Genomic DNA, 12206 nt, shown 5'->3' with positions numbered 1-12206 from the left:
GCGCCAGTTAATCAAAAAAAAGCCTTGTTTGGCGAGATTGGAGAGACACGTCTTTTTATTCAAGTTAGCAAACAACAGTGCGTGAACAGCACAGAGGAACTGTCTCTTGTCGTGATACCTGATGAGTTGATGATCAGGATGAGTTTTCTGATTCCTCCGCTCTTCTTGTACAGCAAGTGTTCTCTGTGCACTTTGAGCCACCTTGAGTTAAGACATGCATTGGCTTGCTTCAGTGATTCCTTTGTCTGTGTGCGCAGGATTAGTGTGTGTGTGTGTGTGTGTGTGTGTGTGTGCGCATGTGTGTGTGCGTGTGTGTATGTGCGTGTGTGTGTCTGTGTGTCCAACAGGTTTGGAAAGGAATGCAGGACTGGCGTAATCCAGTCTCGGTACATTTTGGCTATTGTCACTGAGTCAAAAGGCTGTAGGCCTGTCTGCTGCGGGGCCTCGTAGCTCAGTTGCAATTACACACATCATCTCACATAACCCACTGCAGTCACAATCACACACACAGGGACAACAGAGTACAACATTACACATGTATGTGTAGTAGAGTTTTAAGAATGAACTGACTGATTGATTTGTTGATTAGAAGAAAGGCAGTTAGGCAATTATTTTCGTCTGTTATTTTTCAAGAAAAAAAAAATCAAGCATTTATTGGTTCCAGCTTCTAGAATGTGAGAATTTGCTGCATTTTTTTGTCATTTAGGTTTTTGACTGTTGGTGAGACACATTTGAGAAATTTGACATCACTTTGGGAAATTGTAATTTTATGAGCCAAGGAATTATCACTTAATCATGAAAATCATCTTTTATTGCAGCCTAAATGTGTAGATAGAGCCAAGCAATGTTACTTTATAGCAACATTATGTAATTTTACACCAAAACATCATCTTAAAAATCAATTTGATGGTACAGTGTCTTGTAATAGAATGAATGGTGTCTCACGGCTATCATTTGTTTCTGCACTACGTAACTTCAGTGAGAGGGGAGGATCACAGCATTACACACATACTTCAACACATAACATTGTTATCACATAATGAGTTTTGTTTGTAGTTAGCCCCTACATTATGTTACAGACCTGGGATTTGTATTTATAACAGTGGTATTGGAGGGAGGGAGTCACCAAATTACACTAAAAGCCAGTTTCTTTATAAGATTTCTTTCAAATAATACTGAAATTTTTACATTTACATTGCTATACACAATATATATCTCGATATTTGGAAATCTCCTAAAAAGTGGACCTCTGACCAGGCGAGTAAATATCACAATACGGTTGGGTTTTTGTTTTGCTTTTAACAAAATATTAACAGAATGATATGTTTGATAAAATAATCACAATCAATAAGTAAGTAAAGGCAATTATCAGAACAAGTACAACAGTCTACTAAGTTCAGAAAATGACGTCACTTTATCATACTGATGCCGTCAAACCAAGAACACTTGTGCTGCATCACAATATAATGACAGACAATGTAAAGTCTCACATCACGATGACGATATAATATTGATACACTGTCCAGCCCTATCTGTAGGTACACTAAAGTAAACTCTCAACAGACATGATTCAACATAACATTTCATATTGTTGAGCTTGAGTTTGAGCAAATCTAAACTGCATAGGCGACCAGTCACCTTGTAAATGTCAAGTCAGTCCCCATGATGTTTAACTTTCCTCCTTCCCCATTATCACTGTAGACAAACAAACTTAACTCCAGTACATCATCACACAAATTAGAGACAACACACTCGTCTTTCAACCAGCAGCTGCTCACCATCTCTGAGATTATAGTGATTAGAGGCAATGAAGGATGAATTCAGGTCAAAATGACTTTCAAAAACACAAATGTAAGACATGTTTGATGCAGGACTGATGGCACTGAAGAATACTGATAGAAGAGACATGATCAGAATCCCATTCACAGCAGCATCAGCGCCATCAATGCAGTGATCTGACTTCACCTACTCATTCAGCTCAATGTCAATGTAGCAACCACACTTCTGTTATAATAAAATACAAATGCAAGTCCAAAGCTATAAAAAAGATCATGAACGCTGTTCCCTCCGATCAATATCTCGCTACACTATTTGAATCTCAGTTAACTTTAATCTCTTTACTGATGATTTTAAAGGGAATTCTATTAATTTTTAACAGATCTGATGGTCTCTTTATATTCACTGAGTCTGTATGAAGATATAGGGTATGCTATTTGATTGACCCTGTCATCATCAGGTTTCCCCTCTTGCTCTGCTCTCAGCTGTCTTTCAGGTCTCTCCCACTTACATCTGCCCTCATCCACATCTCTTCCACCATAGCTTTCTTTAATATTTTTATGGTGCCTTTGTTATTTTGTAAGAGGCCCGTGTACGACTTTCTGAAATTCAATTGATTATTCAAAGTTTCATCTTCTGAAATGTGTTGTGGTGCAGCCAGTGGAAACACAAGTATTGTCTAGAATGGCTGCAGTCACTTCCAGTGGCGGTGTAGCGTCCGCAACGTGGTGGAAACTGGGGTTCAAATTTAAACCACTCATAACTGTTCAGCCATATTTTAAGCTCATCAAATCTGGGATCCGCACCAAATTCAACTCACTCATCGATACCAGTCATGTAAATATGCCTCATCTTTTTCATTAAGATTCCTACATTATTAACTGAGAAATGTCTGAAAACACCTTATCTGGCAGTGTTAAACAAAGTCAGAAAATCATCCCTGGATCCGTCCCTTGACCTGGATCTGCACCAAAAGATAATCCTGTCTATTCTGGGCCAAGACCCGTCCTCACCCAAGTTCCATGGAAATCTCTTCAGTGGGTTTTGTGCAACTCTGCTCAAAAACCAACCAACCAACCAAGCAATGGACAAAGGTGAAAACATAACTTCCTTGGTGGAGAAAATAATGTTTGACAGAAATGCCAGCCTTTCACCAATTATGCACAAAGTACACAGCAACTCTGTTCATAATACACTTTCCTCTTGCAACAGTGGGAGTGCTTCGATAAACAGTAACTTGTTCACATAGACATCTTAATATCTGATCTTCCATGACAGTCTTAAATGTTGATAAAGTATCTTAACATGAACTGAACATATTCAATTATCAAACGAAATTACAGTTTTTAAACATGCCTCTTTACAAATACACTTGTACACTGTGAGGTTTCAAGTATGCGGGTCAACAGCACTTCACACACTTCACACCACAGCTGAACCAGGGTCAACAGGCTGCTACTGAAGAATGTGTTCTCCCTCCGTGGAAACAAAATGTGTTCTTCAGGGTTTAGGCAACACACCAAGGTCATCAGCAAGGAAACTCAAGGTACGCTCTCTTGACCTCGTCAAGCAAATAATAGGCTATTTGTTCTCACCACTGGTTGACTGAAATAAGTCTGAAAAGCACTGATGGCACTTTACTGATCACAGATACAGAATGAAGCAGACTACAAGGCTGATTTTCCAAAGCAGGGGTAGCTAAAAGTTTCAGTCAGACGTACAGCTAGACCATGCACACTGAAAGCTGCATCCATGGCTTAATACATACGCAATAAGAGTGCGACTGCAAACAGTGTTAAAATCACACTTCAGATAACAGTGTGACGCACATGTTTCTTAAACCATACCCCCAAAAAGCGCATTTTTAAAAAAAAAAACTATGTCAAGGACACTAATGTATATAGAAAATAAGGTTATAACAACTGAATACCTCAAGCTTGTTCATTAACTTGTGCAAAAAAGTGATCTTAAACAGTCTGACAAGGTTTCATTTTACAGCGGGAAGCTTCCAATTATGGACTATTGCTTTTCATTGGTGGGGCTGTCATGAAATCAGGTTTTCACCAAACAATTAGCATTGTTACAACAAATCATGATGATGATATTATTGCAAAATCTATCTGCATTATGGGTCGAGTGTCTCAGTCTTGTCTGTCATCTCATTCAACATGATTCTGCGTGGCAGTAGTTGCCACACACTGTGGTAATAGCCAGCTAGTTACTGCATCATCTTTTTTCTGTTTTAGGGAAGGTGGCAATCAGCTATGTTGAAGGTGCTCTACCACCCACTAGTCTTGCCATGATTGTTGGTTTTACAGCTGTTACATGGTGGTCAGACAGATATTTTGGGTTTAAACCCAATGCAGATAGAGAACCTGATGATGTTAATGAGGGAAAGGAAGCTGGTTACCTAGCTGAGAAGTTCTGCAGCTCTCCATCTGCTTGACAACTCCTTCTTGTTCCATCACTCCCACAGACTGAAGAAAACTACTCCGACATATTTCAAACTGATCTGCTGTCAACAAATGCCAAGAATGATTTGCTCTGTAGATGCATTGTTGATCATAGTGGTAAGTGCTTAACTCACTGAACAAAGCATTTCCTATGACTAACCTACTTCAAAATACAACTCAGCTTGTGTTTACTTACTGAGTATCACAACTGTTGTCAAAATCTCTATCATACTCCATGGATATGGCCTGTAATGTGTGTTCTACAAATGCATTCATCAGACAGTAAAGAATTGATTATTTTTAATGATGATTAATATCACTGAAATGGCACCCTCTTTTTCTCCCTCATTAAAATTCTGTCTCCTACTTCACCATCCAAGTCCATTCTCAGTCCATTCTCATCACACAGGTGTATGCTGAATATTAAGATTGGCTTCCATCCTCCTAAACAGCAAACTTCAACCATTTAACTGTATATTAGTATAATAGAAACGCCAGGTCCTCTGCTGATTTAAAGGATATTTACACTGTATATGCAGTGTGGATTTCTGTCAGGGCTACGAACAAAACCACAGCTACCAAACCACACAAACAAAAACAGGCTTGGTAAATCAGGTCACTTCAGTGTGGGATGTAAATCTGCTGTCGGCAATTTGAGCAATTCAGTACCAGGTGACTGTCTTCCAAACGAGTTGTGAATTGGCAGCGATAACCATTTAATTGACTAGACAACAACATCACACATTAGCTGCAGCACTGGGAGGAGGTGGAACATTAGACAGCTTGCTGGCATCGCTAAAGTGTACGAACACCTCCATGTCTTCCTCTCTCCCACCACACACACACACACACACACACACACACACACACAGACAGACACACACAGACAGACACACACACACACACACACACACACACACACACACACACACACACACACACACACCAAGAGACGTGGGCCTAGTTCTGTCATCCATTAATGATTTGTTGTGTTCAATCAATTTGGTGCATGTAGCCTTAAGCATATCCCATTTCCAATGCGCACTTAAGCTTTGCCAGCAATTCAAATACATATTCACACACCATTCATATAATTGTTCTCTGACCGTGCGCAGCACAGGGGATTCTCCTCAATGGCTAACCAGACACCGTCACCTCACAACCGCAGTCATGTGCATTTGTTTATGTGTGAAGTTGTGGGGTTGGATCATTTAAACATCTTCTTTTGAAGTCATTTAGGAACATCACTGACTTGTATGTATGTAGGATTTGATTTCAATTTTGAAATCAAAAGCAGGATTGTCAAATCCCCCATCATTTTCTTTCTAGCCCTTACTTTCACATGTCTGGGAGTGAAGAAAAGTAAAAGACGACACATCTAGCTTAGTTCTTAGTTCTTTTGTTCTTAGGTGGAATTCTGGAATCATTTGCTAAATATAATGTGAACCTTCAAAAAGCTACCATGATAAGTTCAAGCTGTTGACTGTGATGACTTTTTAAAGACATATTTGAAAATGTAAATGCCATGTGTTAGGGCACAAATCCAATGACCAATGAAGGTTTGATTGATTGACCACTGAACAAAGTCAAAATGTAATCAAATTATAGATCTGGAGAATTGTGACACCCTTAGGTTTTATTAATCTGTCCATCTAATTGCATCATCAAGGGCCAGCTAAACAACAGCAGAAACGACATGTTGCAATACAGTTTCAAAGCACCAAAAACTAGTTTAATGAAAGACCTCTGAACATTAAAACCTCCATGAAGGCAGTATTTATTGCAGAACTGCATTGTCCACTTAAGTAAGATGTACCTAATTAACTGGAAATGGAGCACATACATAAAATGTCACAGCTTTTCAAATACTTTCATTCAGGTTCTAAAGCGTATGCATTCTTACAAGCCACCAAAGAGCAGGTAACTTGATGGAGGCTGTAATGTAAGACTACACCTTAAAGAGTAATTCATGAGGAAGACGTGAACTGGGGAAACCAAAATAATATCCTGTCTAAGCAGGTCAGGTCTTTCTTAGTTATCTCCTCAGACCATTACCTTCACAACCACAACACATTACTTAACTGTCTAATCCTTGTCTGCGTGATTAAAACATTGTTGCTGGAGTCAAAAGAAGGGCATGTGTGCAACAGACACAGAGTGAACTGGAGATGGTGAATGTTTTCTTATCCTCTCTAACCGACAGTCAGGCAGAATCTCTCTCTCTCTCTTTTCAGTCAGCAACAGATTATTTCAAATGAAAGGAACACCACGCACTGACACACAAGCAGAATGATTTTAAAGAGCGCTGCTGTCTGGAAACTGCCTTCTGTGCTTCAACAAGACACGAGGAAAAGTGGACAAACAAAAGGATGAGCTGCTGAATTTTAGATTTCTCACTCGAACATGGGGGCGTGGCCGGTGCCTCAGGTGTGTGAAGACTGACATGGTGACATAAAGCAGAAACATGCTGTAGGCCAGGTGAGCTCATTGTGGAGCAACCTAGCACAATCTTAACATTTCAATATTGCTGCATGGTCCTAAATAAACGCCTGCTCTGTTAAATGACTGAAACAAATAAACACCCAGCTATTATTTGGTTATTTACGGTATCTCAGCGTTGAAAATCATACACCGACACAGACTGCAATGAGAGCTATGCAGTCAGATAAAACTGTTCTGTGGTTGGAGAGAAGCTTTTCTATTGACCAAACCACGGTGTCAACAACTTCCAGGTAGACAGCTGGCAGCTGATTTGCATCACAGATGTGAAATCTGCATACTTGTTTATTTCTATTGTCATTTTCAGCTGTAACTGTAACAAGCTGTCATTTTCTTCAGTGTTGTTTCAGAAAACAGAAAAGTGACTAGACTGAAATAACAGAGTTAAGCTGAATGTGAACTACACTGAAGTTACTGTAAACGATTTGTGTATTTTGGTCTATAGGCAGGGGAAAATGACCCTGGTGATGTAATTGTGATGTCATTAGGGTTTTCTAAGTGTGGAGAACACATTGGATCTTAAATGGTTTTTTGACAGAGCCTCTCCTGTTGCATCGTTGGTGTTCAGAATTGGTGGGATGACACAAAATAGGGACTTAAAGTCTGCTTTTGGTGCATTTTGAGGTTTCTTTTAAGTAAAATTCTAAATTTCTGGCACAACCCTTTGAGACAGGAGCTGGTGTCTCTAATGCGAGTTTCCAATTTGCTCTTAGAAACACCTGGGTGTATTTTTACGCAAATAAATCTCAAAACATTGCAAAAAAAAAGAAAAAAATATACTCTATTGCTCATCTCAATAAACCAACTTCTAATGATGACACAATAATGGTGGATGAAAGCAAGCATTCATTCACCGTTTTTTGCTGAATTTCCTCGAAATCTGGTGAACATTTGGATGGAAACCTGGCTTAGAGTTATGAGGAGAATTGTTGTTTCTTGTCTCTCTACCACTAAAAAAAAAGAAAGCGTTCTCTGTGGCCATCTCTTGTTTCCAGGTGAACCGTCTCTGTTCACCTAGCATCTGAGACACTCTTCTTCTGGACAGCCATGAAAGCAACAGCCTGAAGCACAGTGTGTTTGTGCAGCCTGCACACAGAAAGTTGGAGCGGTGGCAACATGACATTAAGACAGGGAGCATAAGGTAGAGGTGTGAAACTCTGAAATTGTAACGTAAGGCTCACGGGACATCATAAACCAGGCGCTGCTTTACAACCCATAAAGGGCTTTGTTGAAAGACAGAAATGTGCAGTTAAGGTGGTATCCACTTCTGATGAGAAAATATTGTGTGAGAGTGAAACAGATTCAGAGCAGACCAATGGAAACTGCATGTCACTCTGACTAAGAATGGACAGACAGACAGACAGACAGACAGACATGCTGGGGGCACTGAGGCAGTGAGGAATTTCCCTCCTGCTGAAAACTCATCCGTCACCCAGTTTTCCAAGCAAAGAAGTGGTGGGTTTCATCACTCCCAGCTACTCTTTTGTCTCCTCCTCTTTATCTTTCTGTTTTTAATCTCCCTCCGCTTTGTCAGTCCCTGACTCTCTCCTGCTCTCTTCAACAACTCCCACTGATTGGTGGTGCTGACGACCACACAGTTTCTACTGCCCTTTTATCCGTCTTTAACAGCTACCTCGCCCACTCTACCCGTCTCTTCCTCCCTCTTTGTGCATTTGGGTGGATTTTCGCAGATTCATATCAAAACCGCTGCTTTGCAAGTGGCGACAGCAGCGCATCGACCTGGGCTCTGTGCTATATTGTGCGTGCGTAAAAGAAAAGGAAACTTTTCAGCTGAACAGCAACAAACAGGCCGGCTGATCATTTATCAGCCTACATACACGCTGATGACAGTATAACTCGCTCACAGTGGCCAATGTTTAAAAGCACAACAATGGACTGAATTCAAAAAATAGATTTCTAATACGTTTCAAATAGACGAGCAATGATCAATCGATTAGTTGCCATCTGTTAAAATGGGAAATATTATGCTCATTTTTTTAGGCTCATAATTCTATTTTGGGTTACTACAATAGGTTTACATGCTTTAATGCCCCTTTAATGTCTCTTTATGGCCCCTCCCCCTGAACACCCAGTCTGCTCCTATTGGCCAGCTCACACATGCCTGAGCCAGAGTGTCTCCAAACGAATCTGTCTTGTTTTGAGCTTCCATTTAGCTTCACTTCTGTTGTGAATATGGACACAAATCAGGCAAACTTGTGGCATGGTGACATAGTGACGTCAGGAAATAAAGGCAGGAATACTGACAAGGTGTATCAGGATCAGTGTTTCAGTTGGCGCAGACTTTGGGCTTTCTAACCTTCAAGAGCTTTTAAATCCACAAGAACCTTAATTATATGACACAGTGAGGGAAAGGAAAAAGAAAACACATCAATTTGAGCAACTTTTTAAATGTTAACATTTTCTGGTTATTCACTCATCTATGAAAGGAAGCTGACTATCAGCGTTGTGGACAAACCAAGACATTTGAGGACTTCTTGTTGGGCTCTGGGAAACACTGATGGTCATTTTTTGCCATCTTAATGATGAAATAACTAATAGATTAATCAAGAAAATAATCATTAATGAAAAAAGGTTCATTGTAATCCTAGTTACAAATAATGTCAAAGAGCTGATACATCAGCCGGACGCCCAAACGCCACTGGGCTTATCAGTCTGTTGAAGTGGAATGATTTATTCTAGACCAAGTATGACTTTGTCATGCTGCCGTCACATTTTCTGCTGTTTGACTCCGCTGAATGTTGACTCTTCTTATCTTGTGTTCTAGCATGGTGACACTTAATTACCCATAAAGCTGCTGCCTTCTGTGATTAGTCAGACAGCAGATCTTTCGACTCCAGTCTTTCATCTTATCCCTGTGCAAAGATCACTTGAGGTGATCGCTAATGTTATATATAGCTGCTCAGCGTTTTCTTCAAAGTTTTATACATCCTTTGACTGAACATTTTAGAGCAAGACAGCTTGTCTGAGAGTGACAGCTAAAGGTTATCTCACACTCATGCCAGGACAGTGATTGGCCTTTTTTAATCATGTCGTGAAACAGCTGATCTGCTGTGACATTTATATTTCCACACATCCCGTGCAGTGAGCCATCCTTTGAAAAATCAAGCACAAGCATGCCTGTTAACAAGCCCTCAAGATGGTAACTCTTTTCCAGAGAGTTAAGCCTGAGGTGAGTAACACCCCCCTGGATATGGCCTTGAGGCGCTCAGTTCATCAGCCTGACAAAAGAAGAGCCATGTCAGGAGCTCCTGCTGTGATCTCTGCATGTAAATCGGCATGCTCAGCTGCATGCCAAGCAGCGGAATGTTGTGTTTTCTTTTTTTTTTTTAAATGAAGCTATGACACAGATCTAGTTAATGTGTGGTTAAAAGTGATGAAAACAGCAGTGCACTTCGCCCCTAAAGTTAGTGAGGCATCCATACAGCAAACGTGTGGTTAATCTGATAAACCAGACTTTAGCTCCTGCCTGCCTGGTGTGTGCTGTCTGCCTGGTGTGTGCTGGCGTGGGGTGTGTTATTTCATAGTTGTGCAGCTGCAGCAGCAGCAGCTAGCAAAGTGTCAAATAAGATAACAGCACTATCTTCACCACAGCATCACAGACTGTAAATGCCCTGCAGACTTGAGGCTTTTCAACTCAATTAGTCATAAAACCTGTTAAGTGGAGGAACCTGCAGATGTAACACATGACACCAGTGTACAAACAACTTTATATGTCTCAAGATAGAACTATAAAGGTGGGGACTGTAAACTCACTGTGTCTTTATCCAGGTACAAAGTGTATTTTTTTGGGGGGGTGAGTGTTTAAGAAGCCAAACATCAACAGTGCTATCTACACAGCCAAATAATACTCCAAAGGGCTTTTAATCAATACAAGAACTATTTAGTTTGCAATGCTTCAACAGGGGGTCAGACAAGTCAACAGCTGCTGGGGCTGTCCAACTCCGGCTGGGCTCACTTCCACCCCCCTGGCCCGGTTTCAAAAGGTGTCAACCGACCACGTACACCAAAAACTTGCTGGCTATTAAAATTCATGTAGGAAAAAAAACAAAACAAAACAAAAAGTGAAGCCGAAACACGCTTACCTGTTCACACTTGTGATGTTTTCAGTCCAATAAGCTGAGGGAGGAAACACGAAAGCGAGACGAAAAGAAAAAAAAAATACAAGGAAAGAGTGAGAATTCGTCCCTCGGGCTCAGTGAACTATGCGGCGAGGAGAGTGAAAAGACGACACAAAGTTCCCCGTGAACACCTGAGAAGCCTCCGCGATGAGCCAGCTCCAGAAACACGACGCCCCGCCGCCACCACAGCAACACACGTCGTCACATTTAGCAAACTTGTGCAGCCCTGTGAAGTTTTGTTTCGCGGGGGGAAGTCGAAGCATTGATTTGGAAGGGGGAGAAGAAAAAAAAAACAAAAACAAAGAAGAAGACGGAGTGAAACGGTTCCAGGAGGTGAAGGGCTCTCTGCCGCCTTTTCCCTTCGTGCCACAACCCGTCAGCGAGGAGGAACAGAGTCGGTGTGTCCGCTGGTTACCTGACTCCAGTCATTACGGTGAGGCCAGCCCTCCACACAGCAGCAGCAGCAGCGGCGGCAGCCTCATGTTTCCTGTTGTTGTCGCTCTCAGAGGCTGCACAGCACACAAACAGCTTTTCCTCTAAAGCAACAGGTTGAGATGCTTTTTCTTGCTTTCATTCAACGACCAGCAGTGTGACATGCCAGCTGCTGACTGAAACACTGCTGTAAAAGTTACTGAAATACTTGCTTCCGTGCTGCAGAGCAATGCCAAGTTAACTTCGAACTGGGATGTTGAGCGCCTTGTCTTAACACTAATGTGAAGTGTCAGTCTCTGTTTTCTTTCAGGAGCTCAAGGTTTTGATGAAATGAGGCACCTGTGATATAAAACATTCAAATAAAAGGTCATCTTTTACCAGGCTATTTCTCATGAATAAAAGTCCAGCCAGACTATGAGCAGACCCTTTACCTGTAATGTGAAACGTTTCTCTGAATGAAAGCGCTGCCTGAAAAGTAGATATATATATAAAAAAAATCTCTTTTCAGGCTCACATCCTGCCTTTTAACATGAAAAGGGAATATTGGTGAAAGCGAATATCTTGAATTTTTAATAAAACTCCTGGGGATTGGGGGGGGGGGGGGGTTGCTCTTGTGTGTATCTGGAGGTGAAATCTGCCTTGTTTGAATCTGCCTTGTTAAAAACAGAACAGTAATAACAAGCACTTTAAGTTCACCATCCAATTACTTTCAAAGAATTCAGTCTAAAAGCCCAGAAATAAGACTTTACAGGAGGACACGACTATTGGATATTCAGCTGCATAAGCTTGTGCCAACCAGTGTCAACCAATAACAACACGCCATCCATCAATCGATCTTCAGAAGAAACGATACAGTGACTATAACAATAAATGACTTTGGAAATAGTCTCTGACCATCAACACAACG

The 12206-nt window shown here is 41.0% G+C and overlaps 1 protein-coding gene across 3 annotated transcripts in view; it reads right to left on the bottom strand.

Moving 5' to 3' along the window:
- The window catches only part of palm3 (paralemmin 3), a 37646-nt gene extending 25974 nt beyond the window's left edge, over positions 1-11672 (bottom strand). Inside the window, exons 1-2 of one of the 3 annotated variants that reach the window (XM_037107731.1) lie at positions 10999-11672; positions 10832-10865 (exon numbers count right to left, since the gene is read on the bottom strand). The gene's annotated coding sequence lies outside the window, so the exon portion shown is untranslated. Of the gene's footprint in view, positions 1-10831 lie in introns of all 3 variants that reach the window. The other 2 variants (XM_037107738.1, XM_037107721.1) reach the window with 2 other exon arrangements.
- Between the last annotated feature and the right edge of the window lie 534 nt (positions 11673-12206).

This window comes from Acanthopagrus latus, chromosome 1, assembly GCF_904848185.1.
Source record: "Acanthopagrus latus isolate v.2019 chromosome 1, fAcaLat1.1, whole genome shotgun sequence".
Classification (NCBI taxonomy): domain Eukaryota; kingdom Metazoa; phylum Chordata; class Actinopteri; order Spariformes; family Sparidae; genus Acanthopagrus; species Acanthopagrus latus.
This window is presented reverse-complemented; position numbering and strand designations above follow the sequence as displayed.